The following is a 9,341-nucleotide window of genomic DNA, read 5'->3' as shown; positions in this document are numbered from 1 at the left end:
AACCCACCCTTGCAAGGTCCTGTTCTAAATTGAAACAGTGATATGTGTTCTAGTTTAGAGAGCCAAAATAAACTTTGGCTTTGAACTTCTCTGAAAGACTGCAAGTATCACTTTAAACACCTATTGTTAATAGCAGTGTTAATTTTCAGTAACATTTTGTACCACCCAAAGCAAAAAAGCTGATGCTGATAAACCGATWGTACCATGCATTGCCAGAGCCTATTAGAATCAAATTGTTGACATCTTCGAGGGTGATGCTGAGATTACAAAAAAATTCTGTGCAAAAATGTCCTTGGTATGCAATTAATATTCTCCCTCCTCTGTCAATAAAAGAATGTGATTTGGAGTCAGAGTGAGCTGCTCAGGGAGTGGATGTGCTGGGAATCCTGTGGACGTGGAGCCTTTGGATGTCAAGGACCTCATGCTCCAGCCCTCGATCTGCCATTCAAAGGGCGGAGATTTCTTTATAAAATCCCTGAAGTCTGGTGGTCCCTCAAGATCTTCTCTTGGGTCAAACCCTGAAATCCTCTATAGGTTAAGTCCTTGCTGGAGACATTTAGATACATGCACAAATTAAGATGAATTCGGGACACTAGATCTGTCTGGCTTGTTTTTAAGGAATAGTTTCTTTCTCAGAACCAGTGTTTAGCATTTTTTGTTCCTCCAGTTCAGATTAGACCACCAGCAGGTTTGTTTCACCCTCCAGGTGTTATCAGGGAATTACTGGAAAGCAGCATGGCTTTCTATACCTTTGATGCTGTTAAAATGATAGTCCCTTCTGCCTACACAGGGATGTAGATAGAAGGTCTTTAAAAGGCTTCATCTTATGTTTCYAGATGAGTTGACTTTGGCAATGGCAACAGGATCCTCTCACCTGACAGCAGATAAAGATCATCATAAATGTTCACCATTCTGGGTTATGCTGTTCAGTCAATTGAATACTCAAAAAATATCCAGCATTGTGCCGTATCAATTTTTCCCTTTCAGGGTTTCCCTGGATGTGATTATTCTGACAACCTGCCATACCACTAGGTGCTTATCTTGCAAAGTTATTTCATGTATTTATTAACTTGTTGTGTTTACTTATTTAAATATTCTCTGCAGATGAGGCATATGGCAATTGCTGGCCAGCTTAGTCTCAGCTGCTCCTCAGATCCAGCTGCTAATATCATAACTTGGCTTGTGCAGTTCAGATCTGTACCAAAGGACTCTGTTTTGAATTACCATTATATTTGATATTAATACTAAGCATACTCACAGCTGTCCTACATTGCTGTTTCCACCCTCCCTGGAATTCAGCTCTCAGACAGAGGACATAACACTCTTGTATGTCTGTCTCTGAGGCTCTCAGATCTGTCCTGGATGCCTCTTGCCTACAGCAGAGGAGATGTGCTAATTGCCACTGCAGCCCTCTCAGCTCGCGAGTTCCGTGGCTCGTTCAGCCAAAGTCAGTCCTAACGTGAAAAGTTGTTCCAGCAGAGCCACAGTGACTTTCAACAGGGCAGCCCAGGAAAGACTTATGTGCAGACTATCCAAAGTCTCTGAGGGTGTTTGGGATGGGATTTCAGAAGTATTTTGTCACCTAAAGAGGAATGGTATCCAGCAGTATTTTCCAAATCACGCTGGGCACTGATCCCCAGTGGTGTTCTGTGTCCTTGTCTGAGGAAGTCGCTGGAGCTCAGCCCTGAAGCACACAGAGGGTGGAGGTCTCCACGGCCTTGGCATGCCTGCAGGAGCACCAGCACCTTTTGGAGCCTGGGGATGGTGAATGCCAGCCAGGAAGCTGAGTGCACCTCTGACCCCAGCTCCTGGGGAATGGGCTCACCTGGGACCTGGGTACTGCAGAATGAAATATCCCAGCTCGCCTGCAGAGCCGCTGTGTGGGGCTCAAGGGTGCAGGGTGCCCAGGATGGGCATTTCCAGCTTTCTCCATCAGCTGAGACTGCACAAACAGCCCTCATCTGTGGGATGGACATTTCAATCAGTTGTGTGACCCAAATATTTTCTTTTTCCCACAGAGGCAGAATTGTTCGGGAAAGGGAAAATGTCTGACATGTGGATTTCTTGTGCTCTCTGGGTCCTGGATGAGGAACRCTCAGAGTCACCTGTTAGTCCATGGTTGCTGATGTACTCTGGGCCCTGTTTCTATAGTACAAGGAGGGAATGTGGCCTTCTGCTAATGAGCAGCTCAGGTCTTGTGCCTGTACTCACTGAAAGCTGGCTATGTCTGTTGGTGACAAGCTAACTTGTCACCTTTCATGGATTAAAATAGAGAAGAGATGTGAATCCACTGTAAATCCTGCCTCAGCAAGACCCTGGAACAAAAGGCTAGRAAGCATTTTAGGTGGCTTTGAGGTGCACAGCAGGTTGGCAGCCATGGCACRAGCACAGCGTTGCCAGCAGGCACAAATCTGACCCCCAGAGAATGCCCCAGCCAGACATGGCTCTGACGTGCACCTCACCTGGGAGCTTTCCAAGGTACACCAGGACCACGCTGTACAGCTGAGAACCAGCTCCTCGCCYTCCATCTTCTGCTTTCTCCTCAGAGAGGATTCAAGTTTATTTAATCTCAGATTTCTCACTGAAAAACGCTCAGTGAGCATGAAATGCCTTTGAACTCTGGGAGTTTTGCTACTGCCTGTAACAGGGCTGGGAGAGGGAGACGGCCGCAGCCATGGCAAACACATCTGCCCCATGCAGGGCAGGAGGCATCAGGATCCCCCCACAGCCCTGCACGGCCGTGGGAGTGCGTGGGGAGCAGGGAGGGCACAGGATGTTCCCCCGGTGCCCCGCTTCTGTCCCACGCACAGCACACGACGGGGGCACGCTAAGCTTCATGCCAAAGTATTTCCAGCCCAGACAACAAACAGCTGTGAAGGACTTGGAATCCATTAGAAAGCGRATAGCCAGAAAACCCTTTCCATGAAGAGAAGAGGGGATTTAGTTGCTGAGTGCTGCAAAGATGCATACATTTTCCTAAAAAAACATTCGTGATGCCAACATGAAGATTCAGTGCATTGTCAAAACAAGCCAAGATTCTTATTAAAACCAATTGCTTTGGTTTGTTAGGCTACTTTGCTGTGGTGCCTCTAAGCCAGCAGATGTGTTTGGGTTTAGGAGAGCTGCCTCAGCCAAACCTGAGRTGGCTGGAAATGACTGTGAGAGGAGCAGATGCATGGCATCCTCTGCCCTTGGCTTCTTGGGAGGCTGTGCCATGGTCCCTGGGACAGTGTGTCAAATGTTGGCTGKCTCTGGGAGCAGAAGGGCTCCTGATGAGGCTCTGCACTGGAAGAGGCACAGGAAACTCTTTCGGAATCCTTGGTGCTCCCCACTTGCAGATACAATAATGAAACAGAAGAAAATAAGACAAAACCCACATGTATTTATTTTAATCTCCCTCTCCTTTGACTGAATGTTGTGAATAACTAAGACCATTTTGAAGAGAGAGGTAATTAATATCTTTTATTAGGCCAACTGTGATGACACCAGGAAAACAGAAGAAGCCCTTGTGCACTTGAAAGCTTGTCTGTTTTTCCAGCTATATTGGGCTAACAGAAGCCCCTCATGGCTCCAGCAGGACCATTATTAGCATAAGACATAAATGTGTTTCTTCAGATGTTCTGTTCTGCTCTTCATGGTACTGGGGCTGTTCCACCCAGGCTGACAAAGACAGAAGGGGTAAATGAAACTGGAACCAAGTCTGACATGTCTGGTGGATGTCCTAATGTAAGTATTCATTTGCTACCTAAACAAACAAAGAGCCTTCTTCAAAAGTCTATTGAATATGTATTTGAASCTAGAATTAATAATATTTACTTTATTCAGACTATAGCATTGGAATTAACAACACAAGCCAAACAAAAATTAGAACTTTTAGTGGGTCGGGTAATGATGGCAATTCCGACAGTAAATGCATCAAAAATGAGGAAGCTGAGAAATAAGAATTCTTCTTTTCCTGTTTCATTATTGAGCCTTTTAGTTCCTCTCAGCTCACATCTCTCTGGAGTCARTGCTGTTGTTCTCCCTTAAACACTGTTGCTTTCACATCCCAGCTGCTGCTGCTYTCCTCATGGCACACAGAAGGAAATCTGAAAGCCCATTTGGGGAAGAGGCTGGTGAAAGCAGAACAGTTTTTCAAAACCAAGAAGATGAGAATCAGAAACTGCAGTTAAAAAATATTCAGCCTCCATGGAGCTCCATCTCCACAGCCCCTTAGTGTGAGTTTGGCTCCTGGCTCTTCGTTCAATGTGTTGTGTGACCCTGATCCACCACTCCATGCTGAGCACCCCTTTCCCAGAAGAATTTCACAAACCAGTGATGTAATGGGTTGCCAGAGATGCAAAGTGCTGGGTATTGGCCAAGCTGTTCAGTGCTGTCCCATGGTGAACTCTTTGGCAACACKTTATTTTCAAGTGTTCTGAAGCTGACCTGAGAATCCAAAGGGGAAGATGTGTTTTGTGTCAGGGAGGCATTTGTAGATGGCCAAACAGGGACTCCGTGCTTGGTGTGCCTGCTGTGCTGTTGGACATGAAGACCTGGCACCATTCCCAGGGTGTCCTCCATCTCTGGGGAGCAGTGGAGCTCAGGACCTGCCCTTCCCATGGGCTGCCAAGGGACACTCAGCTTTTTAAAAGCAAGCACCTACAGGAAGTCCAAGATTCCCATGATGTGAGCAAAACCTCAAACTCCGCCTGCCTTCGGTGAGCAGTATTCTCTCATCTGAGCCTCCAGGCAAGCTCCCAGCCTATCAAACTCTCAGCAGTTATTTCCACACCAGTTTGTTGTATTTGGACTTGAGATTCCCCTTGACCCCAAAAGTCACACTAAAATGCTAAAAGTATTTTCTTTACTTGCTAAAGAAAACACAGAGGGCTTTATTTAGTTATTCAGAACTCCTCAGCCATTCTTCAGTCACTTCATGATTTCCAGAGATGGTATCTGTGCTGTTGTCTCCTAGCTCAGGCCGCTCAGAGCGGCCTCTAGCTCAGAGGGGAAGGAAAGCTGTTACATTTCATTGTCCTCAAAAGAGGGGAGAAAAATCTGACTCATGCTCCCAACCCAAACAACTCCGCTGCCTCGTGCATTCTTGACAGCCAGGAGGGCTCCCTTGAAAATGTCTGCAGCCCTTAATTCCCTTCTAACAAGTTGGCCATTTCCATAGGGAAGATTTTTTTTCTCCACTGATTTATGAGCTTTAATTTACATGCAAGCCTGGAATACTTGCTTTGGGAAGAGTCCTACCTCCAGCCAAGTRAATGCTGAGATGCAGAGCACTTTGCATGGTATGTTCAGTATTTCCACAGTGCACTCTGCAGCAGCCCAAAATCCCCCCATTTCAGAGCCAGCCTGGTTCTAGGTGGTGCTGAGCACTCTSCCTCGAAGCCTGGCTGGGCCAAGAAGCTGCATTACTGAACTGGGTGGATTTCAGAGCTTTGGGAAGCCTCTGTGTGACCCAGGCAGGCACAGTCAGTATGTGCAGAGGCACTGCGGCAGACRGGGCTGCCGTGAGGATCCTGCATGACCTGGGACATTGTTTAACCAGGTTTCCATGGGTGGTAATGAGATTTTCCAATCTGGAGCTGACTCTCTGGAGCCTGGGTGTAGGTAKGATTGCACTGACTCTGCTGTTTCCTCTGGAAATGATGGAGAACATTTGGTCCTTCTTTGCATCAGCTCCTGACTGGCTTRTGGTGCCTGGTGATCTGCACCCTGAGGCCTGGTACCACCTTACTGCTTCTAGGACCATCCAGATTGCTGCTACTGCATCTCAGCTGAAGGGKGGTTCCTTCTATCTGAAGGGTGGTGGATTTTATCAATGCATTACCAATTTCATTATTTGCAATGTCGGGGCAACAGGCTTTTCATCCAGTGGTTTCTTATCACCCCCTGTCACACTGTGTTACACATACACACAGGGGTCACGCTGAAATCTCTGGAGTCTGTCACAGCAAGGAAACACATGTTTCACTCAGCCCTTCCTGCCCTCCCTAGTGCAAGTTGTTCTAGTGTAGAATCATGGAATCATAACATGGTTTGGATTGGAAGGAAGCTTAAAGCCCATCAAGTGCCACCCCTGCCATGGGCAGGGACACCTCCCACTGTCCCAGGGTGCCCTAAGTCCCATCCAACCTATCTCTGGACACTTTGAGGGCTCCATGGGCAGCCACAGCTTCTCTGGGCACCCTGTGCCAGGGCCTAAACAGGGAAAATGTCCCATGGAGAAGTGTCCCATAGGCAGTCCTGTTGCTCCCACCACAGGTGTTTCATACTGTGTCAGGAGGAGCAGGCTCAGCTTGGAGGCAGATAGGATGGCCAAGACCCCCACAGGCAGCTCTCCTTGCAGGGGAGGGAAGAACAGAAATTGTTAGGCAGCTCCTCTGTGCAGGAAACACCAGCAAGCTGACAGGGCAGCAYATCTTTAAATGTTTCCATAAACTCTGTGGCCTTAGGCCAGGATATTCAAAGGTATTTAGCTCTATGATTCCCACTGGTTGGGCTAAATACCTACAGAGGCCTGAAACTTGGCTGGAATGGAAGGAGGTACATGAAGCCCCATAGAATGGATTCATAGATTAACTCTGGATGGAGATGCTTGCACATCATGGAGCTGGTGAGACCTGTTGGCTTAGTGGGTCACCCGCACAGAGCTGTGAGCCTCAAGCAGCAGTGTTTACACCCATGTGGGTCTCCAATCTTCACTGCTTCATCCACTACAGCAACTCCTTCACAAGCCTCAAAAGGCTTCATTTCACACAATGAGGTCAGGGTGTTGCTACCAACTGTTACCCACCTCCAGATCCACATGGGAATAAAGAGCCAGCGCTTTAAAGCAGACTCTGCTTTGGGTGAAACCAGGAGGGCTCAGGGAAAGTGGGGAGAGCTGCTGTCTTCACAGATGAAATGGTGAGACATTCAGCAGTGTTTGGTTGTTGGCAGCAGCTTTGGTCTGCTCAGTGCCCAACAACTGGTCATTGTCTGGGTCACCACCACCACTAGGTGATGGAATTAATCGTTGATCAATAACTGGATCTGAAGTGTGGAAGGATCCTACTACACCCGAGGACYTCCTTTCATTTGTTGGACAGCTTCTCTGACTAGCTCACAGTAGCCCATGGGGTTACCACTGACTGCAGCAGGACTCTGCAGAACACCTAGAATGTCTCCTGTGGGAAGTGGTGTGGAATTTATGGAACAGCCCATGGTGGGGATATGCTTAATCCTGAGGATGCATGTAGATCTGAATGGAATAGYGTGATGGACATCCCGGGAGGCTGGGAGTGTGAATTTGGATCCAGGCACCAAGGCTTACTCACAGCCTTATGATAAGCCAGCCTGGGGAGAGGCACGGGGTTATTTATCTGTTTGGCTGTAGGCAAGGCAGTAAAAGGTGATCTTTTGAGAAAGCTCAGAATAAGGAAACCTGAGTCAGAGACAGCCTCAGCCTCCTTCTCTGCTATCTGGGCTGCACTAAATAGGATAATTCATCACTCTTTCTGGCTTATAGAAAATTGCACTCTTGGATGTGACCTCCCTCACGGGACCCACTCCACCCACCAGTACCTCCCTGACCTCATCTCCCCTCTCCCTTCTCCTCTCGGCATCTCCCCTGCAACACATCTGCTCCTCTCCCGTCCCTGTTGGCAGCCCCTTGCAACGGGGCCACGTCCTCACTGGTGCTGAGTTCGCTCTTGCCAAGTCTGGCTCCTGCCTGCTTCTTCATTTCCACCTGGGAGTCCCCTCCCCTACCTGCCTTTCACCTGCACCTACCTTCCAGCTCTCCCTCTCCACCGCTTCCTGATCCTCCCTCTAAAAATAGGCTCTGTGGCTGGGGAGTTGCCAAACAAAAACCAGCGGAAGGTTGTGGTTTCTGCTGATTTTCTTTTGCTTACCTCGAGTGAAAAACCACCTTTCACACAAAGTCAAGGCTGAGCATGACCCAGTCCTAAGCCAGAGAAGCAGCAGCAGGGACGGTGCTTTGGCACAGTCATGGGGGAGTCAGCTGAGATGGTCTTTGCAGGACGTGGAGCACAGTCCATGTAAAGCCTCTGCTTCCCCACCCTTCTGAGCTACTGTGCTACATCAGCTCCGTGTTACTGGTAAAGGAAACAAAGCCCAGACATAGTCATCAGAGCAGCTTCTTCATCACTTGAGGAACATTATTCTCCACCAGCTAAATCAGTGTGGGATGGATTGSTCTGGGTTGCTGCTGGGAAGCAGTTAAATGTTCATTGAAATGCTTAGGAACTAAAGCTGTCTTTAGATATGACACCTTCAATGTTTGATTAACAGCTGTCTGGGGARAAGCTCTCAAAAGCAACAGCAGCAACAAAATCTAAACATATTAGTATGTATATAAATATGTGTATATTATGTCTGAGGAATATAACTTGTCTGATATTAAAATTCTCTGGTCTGGATCCTGGCAGGGGTCTGTCCTGGTAACTTTCTGTCTCTTTGCCTCTGGAAGAGGTGGGCATGTGTGGGGTCTCAAGGACTTTATTGGTATGACAACGTGTCACTGTGGCCATGATGTGTGTCCGGAGGGTTTCACGCAACAGACCAAACCTCACTCACCTTGTCAACACCAGCCTTGAGTGAGGAAAAATCTAATGTGGAGTTCCGTCTGACCACGTTTCACTGCCTCGATGACCCAGTTATGCGGCTGTTTCTGCCATCTCTTGTTTTTCATACAAGTTCCAGAGCTCTTTAATTCCCTCCTTCCTTCAGCCTTTTGCTGTTGTCAGCGTCTGTCAAGGATTAATTCAGGTACACAGTGACCATGCCAGTGCTCCCTTGGCCAGGTCATCAAACCCTACAGACATTGCTGCCTGAAGCGAGAGCTGTCCCATGCTCTGCTCAGGTGCTTTTCTCCTGGACTCTGCAGCCCAGGTTGTGCTAGAGGAGGTGATAGGTGTGAGGGGTTGGGCTAAGTGTGAGTTTGTGCCCAGCAGGAATTACCCTGGTGCAGTACTCAGGGCTCAGGGCTTACCCTGCTGCTCCCATGTCTATTCCAGGGCTGGTTGATCCCTTGCCCAACCAACCCAACCTCTTARCGCCAATAAACCAAAGACCAGCCCACAGCTGTTCATGGTGTGGGTTTTCCACATGGATTACAGAGATTTCAATCATAAACCAGACAGCATRTTGGTGAGACCACATCCTCCAGGCTGCCTGCCTTGGGGGTTTTCGTCTGCTCCTCGTGTTGATGCTTACTTAGAGGAAGAAGTGGTTGAACTGGAAGGACATGTTTGCCTTTTGTGCAAGGGGAAAGGGTAAGAACTCCCTGTCCTAAAGCATTAGCAATGGTCTTCCCATCACAATGGGCTGGCGGAAAACCCCCC

This window comes from Malurus melanocephalus, unplaced genomic scaffold (assembly GCF_030028575.1).
Source record: "Malurus melanocephalus ecotype Western Australia unplaced genomic scaffold, MMel_1.1 scaffold_420, whole genome shotgun sequence".
In the NCBI taxonomy this organism is placed as follows: domain Eukaryota; kingdom Metazoa; phylum Chordata; class Aves; order Passeriformes; family Maluridae; genus Malurus; species Malurus melanocephalus.
Note: the sequence above shows the minus strand (reverse complement) of the source record.